The 10359-nt window shown below is 36.0% G+C and overlaps 1 long non-coding RNA gene across 4 annotated transcripts in view; it reads right to left on the bottom strand.

Annotated features, from left to right (window-relative positions):
- Positions 1 to 247: 247 nt before the first annotated feature.
- The window catches only part of LOC112646303 (uncharacterized), a 37130-nt gene continuing 27018 nt past the window's right edge, over positions 248 to 10359 (bottom strand). For all 4 annotated transcript variants that reach the window (XR_003127550.3, XR_003127553.3, XR_003127551.3 and 1 more), the window contains one exon: positions 248 to 9741. This is a non-coding gene — a long non-coding RNA (uncharacterized LOC112646303). The remainder of the gene's footprint in view (positions 9742 to 10359) is intronic.

The following is a 10359-nucleotide window of genomic DNA, read 5'->3' as shown; positions in this document are numbered from 1 at the left end:
TAATGAATTTACTCATTTTTAAAACAGCTTTGTTGAGTTATACAGACCAGACAATCCACCTATTAAAGTGTACAATTCAACAGTGTTTAGCATATTCACATTAACTAATTTGTTATTTATGTCCTATTGACTTCTAAATAGGATTTGAGGTTGCTTACAAAATTAAACACAGCATAAAGAGGACAACTAATGAGAATAATACAGCTCCCTCAAATTAGAAATAGACTTTTCCAAGCACCCAAATAGGTTACTTCACTTGAGCATTTATTTTAGCTTAAGTCCCCTGGCAGAGAAGAAAAAAGAGAAATGAGTTGTATAATCCTCATTGTCTGATAAAACAACGCAGACAAATGTTCTCAAGAGAGATACTCTTTCCTGGCTAACAGTCCAAGGAGGACATTTGCATAAAGAGCCATTATTTGTTACTTTTATTGATGCATAAATGACTTTCATTCAGAACAATACTGACATTTCTCCACTTAAATCAATTATTGACACAATAGACTAGTTGGCAGAAATAAAATGTTCAGTATAACATTGCAATTAAGAACACAGGCTTTGGAATCAGAAAAACTTCCCCAATTATTAGCTGCATGACCTTGTGCTAAGTTATTCTGTCTCTATAGGCCTTAGTTGCCTCATCTGTAGAATGGAGTTAACAACAGTCTTTCTATCAGAGGATTCTGGCCTGAGGATTTGGAGAGTAAGGTTAGGGTGGTGCCTACATCATTTTTCCCATTAAGGTACTATTTCATTCTCCCCTTAATTAATAAATATCTTTTGACTCCTCACTTTGAGATTATGTAAATACCTTATTACCTCTCAAACTTACTTACTTATTTATTTATTTATTTATTTATTTATTTATTTATTTATTTTTACCTCTCAAACTTTAACCCACTAGTTTTAGAATTCATTGATGATTCTTATCCAAATCAATCATTACTAGGATGACTGCCACATGACGATCTTTTAATATCATCATTTCTTCTGCAATTATAAGTTGACATACTACTATAGTTTAAAAAAAAGGTTTCTGAAATGAAAGGTTGTCTAAATAAATAAAAAGATGTTCATAAATCAGAAAACTTAGTATTGTTAAGATGGTAATATTTCCCCAATTTGATCAAAAGATTCAACACAATCTCTATGTGACTCCCAGCTGGCGTGTGTGTGTGTGTGTGTGTGTGTGTGTGGCAGAAATTAACAAGAATTAAGCTGACTTCAAAACTGAACTTTCTCAGGGTCCCAGGGCAGTCAAAAAAATCTTGGAAAAGAAGAACAAAGTTGGGTAACTAACACTTTTTTAATTTTAAAACTTACTTCAAAGCTACATTAATCAAGACAATGTGGTACTGGCAAAAGGATAAATATACAGATCAATAGTGCAGAATTGAAAGTCCAGATATAAACTTTTAAATTCATGGTCACTTGATTTTCCACAAGAGTGCTAAGACAATTCAGTGGGGCAAGAATAATCTTTTCAAAAATGGTGCTGGAACAACTGGATATCCATAAGCAAAAGCATGAAGTTGGATCCCTATATCATACCATCCTCAAAAAAAAAAAAAATAAAAACGGATCAAAGACCTAAATGTTAGAGTTAAAAATAAAACTATTAGAAGGAAACATAAGAGTAAATCTTCATGACCTTGGGTTAGGCAATGGTTTCTTAGGTATGACACCAAAAATACAAATGATGAAAGAAAATATGGATAACTAGACTTCATCAAAATTAAAAACATTTGTGCTGCAAATGATGCCCTCAAGAAAGTGAAAAGACCACTCATCCACAGAATGGGAGAAAATATTTTCAAATCATATACCTGGTAAGTGGCTTATATACAGAATACATGAAGAACCTCTACAACTCAATAATAAAAAAGATCAATAACCCAATAAAAAATGAAAAAGGATCTGGATAGGAATTTTTCCAAAGAAGACATACAAATGGACAATAAGTATATGAAAAGATGCTCAGCATCATTAGTCATTAGTAAAATATAATTGAAAATTACAATGAGATACCATTTCACACTCAGCAGGACAGCTGTCACCAGAAAGACAGATTATAACAGGATAAGGAGAAGCTGGAACACTCCTACATTGCTAGTGGGAATGTAAAATGCGAAATGTAAAAGTAGTGAAGCTGCTGTGGAAAACAGTTTGGTCGTTCCTCAAAATGTTAAACACAGTTACCATATGCCAGCAAAATCACTGCTGGAGGAATCTACCCAAGAGAAATGAAAACACATATCCACAAAAATATTTTTACATGAATTGCCGTGAGTTAGTACACATAAAAATTTGGACACATAGTTCATGGCATATTTATTCATAATAGCTAAATAGTGGAAACAGTTCATATGCCCATCAAGTGATGAATGGATAAACAAAATATTGTACATCCATATAATGGAATATTATTTGGCAATAAAAAAGGGTAATGTAATGACGCATGCTACAACATGGATCAACGTTGAAAACATAAAGTGAGAGAAGTCAGTGACAAATGACTGCATATTATATGAATCCATTCACATGACATATTCAGAGCAGAAAAATCTACAAAAAGAGAGAGTAGAGTAGTGGTTGCCTGGGGCTAAGCAGTGTGGTGAGAAGTGAAGGGTGAGGAGGAGTGAAGGCTGACTGCTAATGGGGAGAGGGTTTCTTTTTAGGGTGATAATATGTTCTCAAATTAGAGGTGGTGATGGCTGCATGACTCTATGAATATACTATAGCCACTAAACCGTATACTTTAAATAAGTGAATTGTCTAGTAGGTGTATTATGTCTCCATAAAGCTACTGAAAAATCAACACATAAACATAACAAAATCAAATATATAAAACAAGAGAACTTTTCCTCCCCCTATTATTTATTTATATCAATGTGGATTCATGGATTCAATAGGTTATAATCCTTTGCCATTATCATTTATTTTAATGCTTAACTTGTCCTCTACTTTGCCACCAGGTATGGTTTCAAGCTGGCTACTGTGTCCTTTTGACATATGTTGATAATTCCTTGAGCATTTTTTTACTATTGCTTTCTTTCCCTCTTCGCACATGACAGTCTAGGCTTATCTTGCATTTTTCCTTTCTAGCCTGGGGCCAACTATTTTTCCAAAGAGCCCTGGTTCATTGGTGGAGAATAGTATTTAGAAACCAAGATTTGGGCCCTAGGTGTGTTCATTGCCGGTGGGGTGTTAGTACTTCTCTCAGCAAACAGAACTGTGATTTTAGATATTTGAATCATCATATGTACATACATACATGCATGCATACATATACATACCCTCACAATCTATATCCATGTCTATATCCAACTAGACTAAAACTCACAAGTTTACATTCATACCTCCAATTTCAACATAATACCATAGAGTTCATTCCATCCTTATCTCTTTCCATATTTTTTGTAACTCCTTTTTCTGACATTGACAAACCTGATATCCATTATCCACAATAGATGTACTTATTAGTTCAATCTTAGAATATTCAGAAAGTAATTTCAGAATTTCTAGCTCATGCCTCTGAGAAAATGAAGCCTACTAATTGGAGTTCAATATTTATTTAGAGTTTTTTGTTTTTTAGTCCAAGGATATTTAGTCCAAATACTGTGTTCAAAAGTTAATTGGGTTAGTTCTTTTCCCTCCATTTCAGTGTGGTCATGTTACTCACTTGAATTATGGTTCTGCTTGTTTTTGTTTGTATTAAATTTTAGAATTCCTCCCCCATCTCTGCTGATTTCCTTCCTTCCTTCTTCACTTCCTTCCTCCTTTCCTCCCTTCCTTCTTAAACTCTTTCTTTCTGTGTGAAGTATTAAGGTGATTCCAAAGACACGACTCAACAAAATTTCTATTCAATAAAGTGTCATTCTTCTTCTCATTCCCTCTACCCTTGTCTCTCCATTCCCAATAGTACCCTGTAGGTAACCAGGCTCACTAGTCTCTAGTTTATCTTTCCTGTATTTCTCTTTGGTCAAATGAGCAGATAGATACATATTTTCTAATTTACTCTCTTCTTTACACAAAAGATGGCATACTGTGGACAATTTTTTATGCTTTACTTTTTTTTAAGCTTAACAATACATCCTAGAAATTACTCTCAATCAGTTCATAGAGATCTTCATTTTTATAGCTGCATAGTACTCCACTGTGTGGATACACCATACTTTATTCTATCACTCTGCCATGTGTACAATTAGGTTGTTTTCAGTATTTTCTTTTTTTTTTTTTTTAAAGATTTTATTTATTCATGACAGACACAGAGAGAGGTAGAGACATAGGCAGAGCGAGAAGCAGGCTCCCTGTGGGACGCCTGATGCAAGACTCAATTCCAGGGCCCCGGGATCACAACCTGAGCCAAAGGCAGATGCTCAACTACTGAGCCACCAAGGTGCCCCTGTTTCCAGTATTTTCTATTGTTGGAGTGTATTTTCAGGGAAAATTATCAGAATTGGAATTGTTGGGTCTAGAGGTAAAAGCATATGTAGTGTTGTTAGCTAGACAAATTCCCTTAATGAGGATTGTGAGGATTTGTACTCCCATTAGGAATCTGTAAAAGAGCCTATTTCCCTGCAGTCATACCAACACAGAGTGTTGTTAGGCTTCTTAATTTCTGTCAATCCAATGATGAAAAGTGGTATCTCAATGTAGTTTTAATTTGCATTTCTCTTATCATGAATGAGGTTGAACATATCTTTATACCCATGAGGGCCATGTTTGTCTTTTTCTGTGAATTGTTGGTTCATGTTTTTGTCCATTTATCTTTTATAGTTTTTAAAGTTCTTTCCTTTGATTATAAATAGTTATTTTTTATTAGATATATTAACTCATTATCTGTGAAATATATTGAAATAATTTTCCAAGGTTGTTAGTTGCCTTTTAACTTTATATATGCAGGGAAGCCTTCTTTCATGAAATTTATTAATTTTTCTTCTATTGCATCTAGGTTTTGAGTCATAGTTAAAAGCCTTTGTCTGCATCCAGGTTCAAGAGGAATCCATTCATGTGTTTTTTTTTTATTTAAAAATTTTTTTAGCTTAATCCATATATTTATTATAACACTAATTTACTGGATACTATCCATGTTTTATTTTAGTACTTTGTAGGGTTTTATTTAGATAAATTTAGATTTATATAGCTTTTTAATTTAAAAAAAGTAAAAATTTAATTTTAGTGTAGTTAGCATATAGTGTTACATTAGTTTTGGGTGTGCAATACAGTGATTCAGCAGTTTTATACATTACTCAGCGCTCATTATGGTAAGTGTACTCTTAATCCGCTTCACTTATTTCATCTATCACTCCCCATCCACCTTCCTCTGGTAACCATCACTTTGCTCTCTATAGTTAAGAGTCTGTTTCTTGGCTTGTCTCTTTTTTGATTTGTTCATTTGTTTTGTTTCTTAAATTTCACATGTAAGTGAAATCACATGGTATTTGTCTTTGTCTGACTGACTTATTTCACTTGGCATTATACTCTCTAGCTCTATCCATGTCATTGTAAATGGCAAGATTTCATTCTTTTTATGGCTGAGTAATATTCCATTGTATATATATGCACTGCATCTTCTTTATTTATCCATCTATTGATGGATACTTGGGCTGTTTCCATAATTTGGCTATTGTAAATAATGCGGCAATAAACAAAAGTGTGCATACATCTTTTCAAATTAGTGTTTCTGAATTTTTTCATACTATCATATGGTAGTTCTATTTTTAATTTTTAGAGGAACCTCCATATTGTTTTCCACAGTTGCTGCACCATTTGCATTCCCACCAACAGTGTGCAAAGGTTCCTTTTTCTCTACTTTCTTGCCAACACTTGTTTCTTGAGGTTCAGATAGCATTTTAGGTAGCCAACCCAGTTGGAGTTTATTCTTATATATGATAATAAGTATGAGGAATCTAATTTTATCCTTATCTTTAAAAAATCTTTAAAGACATCTTTCTACCTATTTTTTTTTAAACAAGCATGTGACCTGTATCCTTGAGGACATCTGTAACTTGCTTACAAAGGTGGGTCCTGCATCTAAACCTAATATCACAGTGTTTCATGGGGATGCTTCCTAAGTCTGTGGGGTGGGTGGTAGCTGCTGCTTTGCTTCATTAAAGATTATGTCCCTTCTACCTCATGTTTTATTGTTCTTGTTTTTTTTTTAATTTTATTTATTCATAGAGACACACACACAGAGAGAAAGAGAGACAGAGACAGAGAGAGACAGAGACACAGGCAGAGGGAGAAGCGGGCTCCATGCAGGGAGCCCGACGCGGGACTCGATTCCAGGTCTCCAGGATCATGCCCCAGGCTGCAGGCGGTGCTAAACCACTGCGCCACTGGGGCTGCCCCTGTTCTTGATTTTGGTGGGTTTTAAGTAAAGGGGGTAGAGTAAAAATGGCCTTTACCCTGCCAACTTTAATTGGAAATCTGTTAAAATATATTTTTATTTTATTTATTTAATTTAAAAAAATTTTTAAGCAATCTTTTTTTTTAAATTTTATTTATTTATTCATGAGAGACACACAGAGAGGGAGAGGCAGAGACACAGGTAAAGGGAGAAGCAGGCTCCCCTGACTTGGGACTCGATCCCAGGTCTCCAGGATCACACCCTGGGCTGAAGGCAGTGCTAAACCGCTGAGCCACCTGGGCTGCCCTTAATTTTTAAATTTAAATTTAATTTATTTTTAAAAATTATTTGAGAAAGAGAGAGCAAGAGGGGAGGGACAGAGAGAGAAAGAGAGAGAGAGAGAATCTTAAGCAGGCTCTGCTGGTGCAATGTGGGGTTTGATCTCATGACTCTAAGATCATGACCCGAGCTGAAATCAAGAGTTGAATGCTTAACTGACTGAGCCACCCAGGCACCCCTATTTTATTTATTATTTTTAAAGATTAAAAAAAACTAATCTCTACACTTAACGTGGGGCTCAAACTCACAATCCTAAGATCAAGAGTCACATGCTGTACCAATTGAGTCTGCCAGGTGCCACTGTTTAAATATATTTTAAAATATGACATTTTAGCTTAAAATGACCTTTAGCATTTAAAAATAATTAAAAGTACATTTTAAATTTTTATAAAAAGCAGAAGTTCAGTTAGCTGAGAGTAGGGAAGATGCCTCCTGGAATAACAGGTAGAATGTAAAGTACAAATGAAAGTGTTAGTGTGGGATAAGACAGATTTATAGTAAAACAGGCTTCAGGGCGTTCAGGAAGTATGGAAAATTTCAGGTTTCCTCCTACAATCCTCCAAATGGCTGAGTTAGCTTGTGCTATTCTCCTCAAATTTGCAATATAACCAAACGGTGGAGATAGTAAATAGTCACTGAGCAAAATACTTGTATTTTTTTAAATTATGCTCTGAGTTATAGATCATCCTTCCAAAGACAAACCATGTGAATATTAGTAATATTCCTATTAGCTAATAGACTATTTTAATAAAACTTTCTGGGTTTTTAAAAGATTATTTATTTATTTATTTATTTATTTGAGGGAGAGAGAGAGAGCGAGCTTGCATGAGCTGGGGAAAGGGCAGAGGGAGAAGCAGACTCCCTGCTGAAGCAGAGTGCCTGACCTGGAGCTTGATCCCAGGACCCCGGGATCATGACCTGAGCCAAAGGCAGATGCTTAACCAACTAAGCCACCTAGGTGCCCCCAAACCTTCTGTTTTAATAGAAATAACACTTGGGTGGAAAAAGCACCTTAACTTTTGCTCATTTTTTGTGTATGCTTCTTATTCAGAAAGTCTGGCCATTGGGACCATGTCTCTAGCTTAAATGCCATTATTAACCTGCTAGAAGTTACTCACATTTCAGGTAGGAAACCCAGAAAGTAAACTGTGTATAAACTCTGTTAAACCCAGCCTATGGTGTGGCCAGTATTAGTCACTTAATGTTAATGTCTAAGACTTTATTGAGGATTATTTCATCAGATCAAGTGTGCTGCGAGATATCCAGGCAACCTGGAAGCAGTTGGCACATGTGGGGTAGGAAGAAGAGACGCTGAAAATAAGCAAATCCTTTGTAATTTTGCTCAGTGCAGGCCTTCTCCCAATATCCAAAGGAATTGTAATTTGTAACTCTCATGGCACCAAAGAACAAGCCATGTATCTTCTTCTTTATGAGGGGGTTGCCATGAACAGCAGGTCAAGAAGTACAGGTGACCCTGACTTGTCATTCTGCCTCTACTCTTCAGCTGAAGAATGAAGTATGTTGGGGAAGAGCATGCAGAGGAAAAGATCAAGTGTTCTCATTTTTATTTTCAAGTTTAAGCTGTTTTAGGGTCATCATCTAACCTTTATGGAACCTTCCCATAAAGTAGAGAGGGCCTAAATTAGATGAGCAGCTGCAGGTTCTAGACAGAGGAGAGGTCATTACTTGGGAACTGGGCCCATTTCCTAGTCTGCCACATGACCTCATGGCCCAGGAGTCCCCTGAGTCATCTCTTTACCACTCAGTTGGCAAATGCCTATTGTCTGCTCTGTGTGTTTGGCAATGTGCCATAATCTTGTGAAAACAGTTTGGGGATTTTTGCACTCTTTCTGTATCAGTCTGCTCTAGCTGCCATAATAAAATACTACAAACTAGGCTTAAATGACAGAAATTTGTTTTCTCGAAGTTCCGGAAGCTGAATCTAAGATAAGGTGCCATTAGGGTTGGTTTCTGTTGAGACCTTTCCCTCCTGGCTTGTAGACAGTCACTATCCTGCTGTGTCCCCACATGGCCTCTCTCCTGTGCACATGTGGAAAGAGAGATCTACCGTGTCTCTTCCTCTTCTTATAAAAACACTAGTTCTATCAGATTAGGGTCCTACCCTTACAACCTCATTTAACTTTAATTGCCTTTCCAAAGGCCTAATCTCCAAATAGTCATATTGGGGGTTAGAGCTTCAACAAATGAATTCTGGGGGACACAATCTGATCTGTAACAGTTCACTTCTGGAATTTTAAGATTTTTATTAGAAGTTTGAATCACAAACATATTTGGTCTAAGTGAGATTTTATCTATTGGATTACACATCTACCCTCACCTAAAGTATTTGAGATGACTGGGCAGACTAGATTTAAGGACTCTTATCCTTCCAAATAATTGGGTGTAAGCAATGAGATGGATCCACACAGTTATCACACCTATAGGGCCAGACATAACTTATAGGGTAGAGAGTCATTTCCACAGTCCTGCCAGAGATTGTGTATGCTCCCAGCATGGCACCCTGCACACAGTAGGCACTCCATTCAAATGGGCTGAGTGAATAAATGAACAAATAAGTGAACAATGATGATTTCCACTGAATATGGGAAACGTCAGAGATAGAGGGTTTTAGTAAAAGGAGGCTGCCTATCTCCCTTCTGTCTGTCATTCACACAATTCTGAGTTTGAGTCTTGAGCATCTTACCTTTAGCTCTGGGTTTATTTTACTTCATGTGCTTCAGGAAGGGCAGGGCTCCCTCCAAGTCTTTGTGAAGTGAGCCTTAGATAAACTGCAGAGGTGTGAAAAGCACCTGTCTAAGAAGATCTATATGATGTCTCCTGTAGGTCTTTAATCTGGTTCCTCCAGGGTGCGTGGCATTGGCGGTTCATGGAGGTTCAATCAAATGCAGACAGGTGGGAATGGATTTCTTCTTTACGCAGCTGGCTAGATGGTGAATCTCTTTCTTTTTTTTCTTTTGCTTCGCAATGCTCACAAACTTATCTTGAGCTCTAAGATGGCTGGGACTCCAAAGGATCTGAACTACTGCCGTCTGATAACCAAGGAGAATGTTATTGTAAAAAAAAAAAAAAAAAAAAAAGAATGTTATTGTAAAAATCTGCTTAAGGAGTCTGCCAATTTAACTTTAAACTACATATGAGCTGCACTGCAGAGGAGAAACATTCAGCCTAGGTCTATTTCACGATGATTACATTAATGACAAAATATTTCATAATTTTTCGAGCTATTTGGGGTAAATTAAGCAAATTAAGTCTACCTTGCAAAACTGGAATTGGAATAAAGCTATTAGAGTACTATTCCTACTCTAGCAAAACTATATAATTAAATGTAGAAGAGTTAATAAATATTTGATAAACTTAATACAACTTAACATCCACTGAGTGCCTACTATGTATGTATAAGGCATAATGCTTGATGCTACAAGGTCTGCAAGAAAAGAATAAAATAATTTCTCAAGTAGCCTTAGCTTCCTAGTATTTTATGTCACAATAATATGAAAATACATAGTGTCTTTTAAAAAATCAGCTTGTGCATTATATCTTTAAGGACTCAGCACCCCCTATAAACAATTTTAATCCTACTGTACCTTAGAGGAGTTCTGTGGACACAAACAATTATAAAAAGTTCTGACCTTAAGAATAGCTTGTAA

The sequence above is a fragment of the Canis lupus genome, chromosome 6 (assembly GCF_003254725.2).
Source record: "Canis lupus dingo isolate Sandy chromosome 6, ASM325472v2, whole genome shotgun sequence".
Taxonomy (NCBI): Eukaryota; Metazoa; Chordata; class Mammalia; order Carnivora; family Canidae; genus Canis; species Canis lupus.
This window is presented reverse-complemented; position numbering and strand designations above follow the sequence as displayed.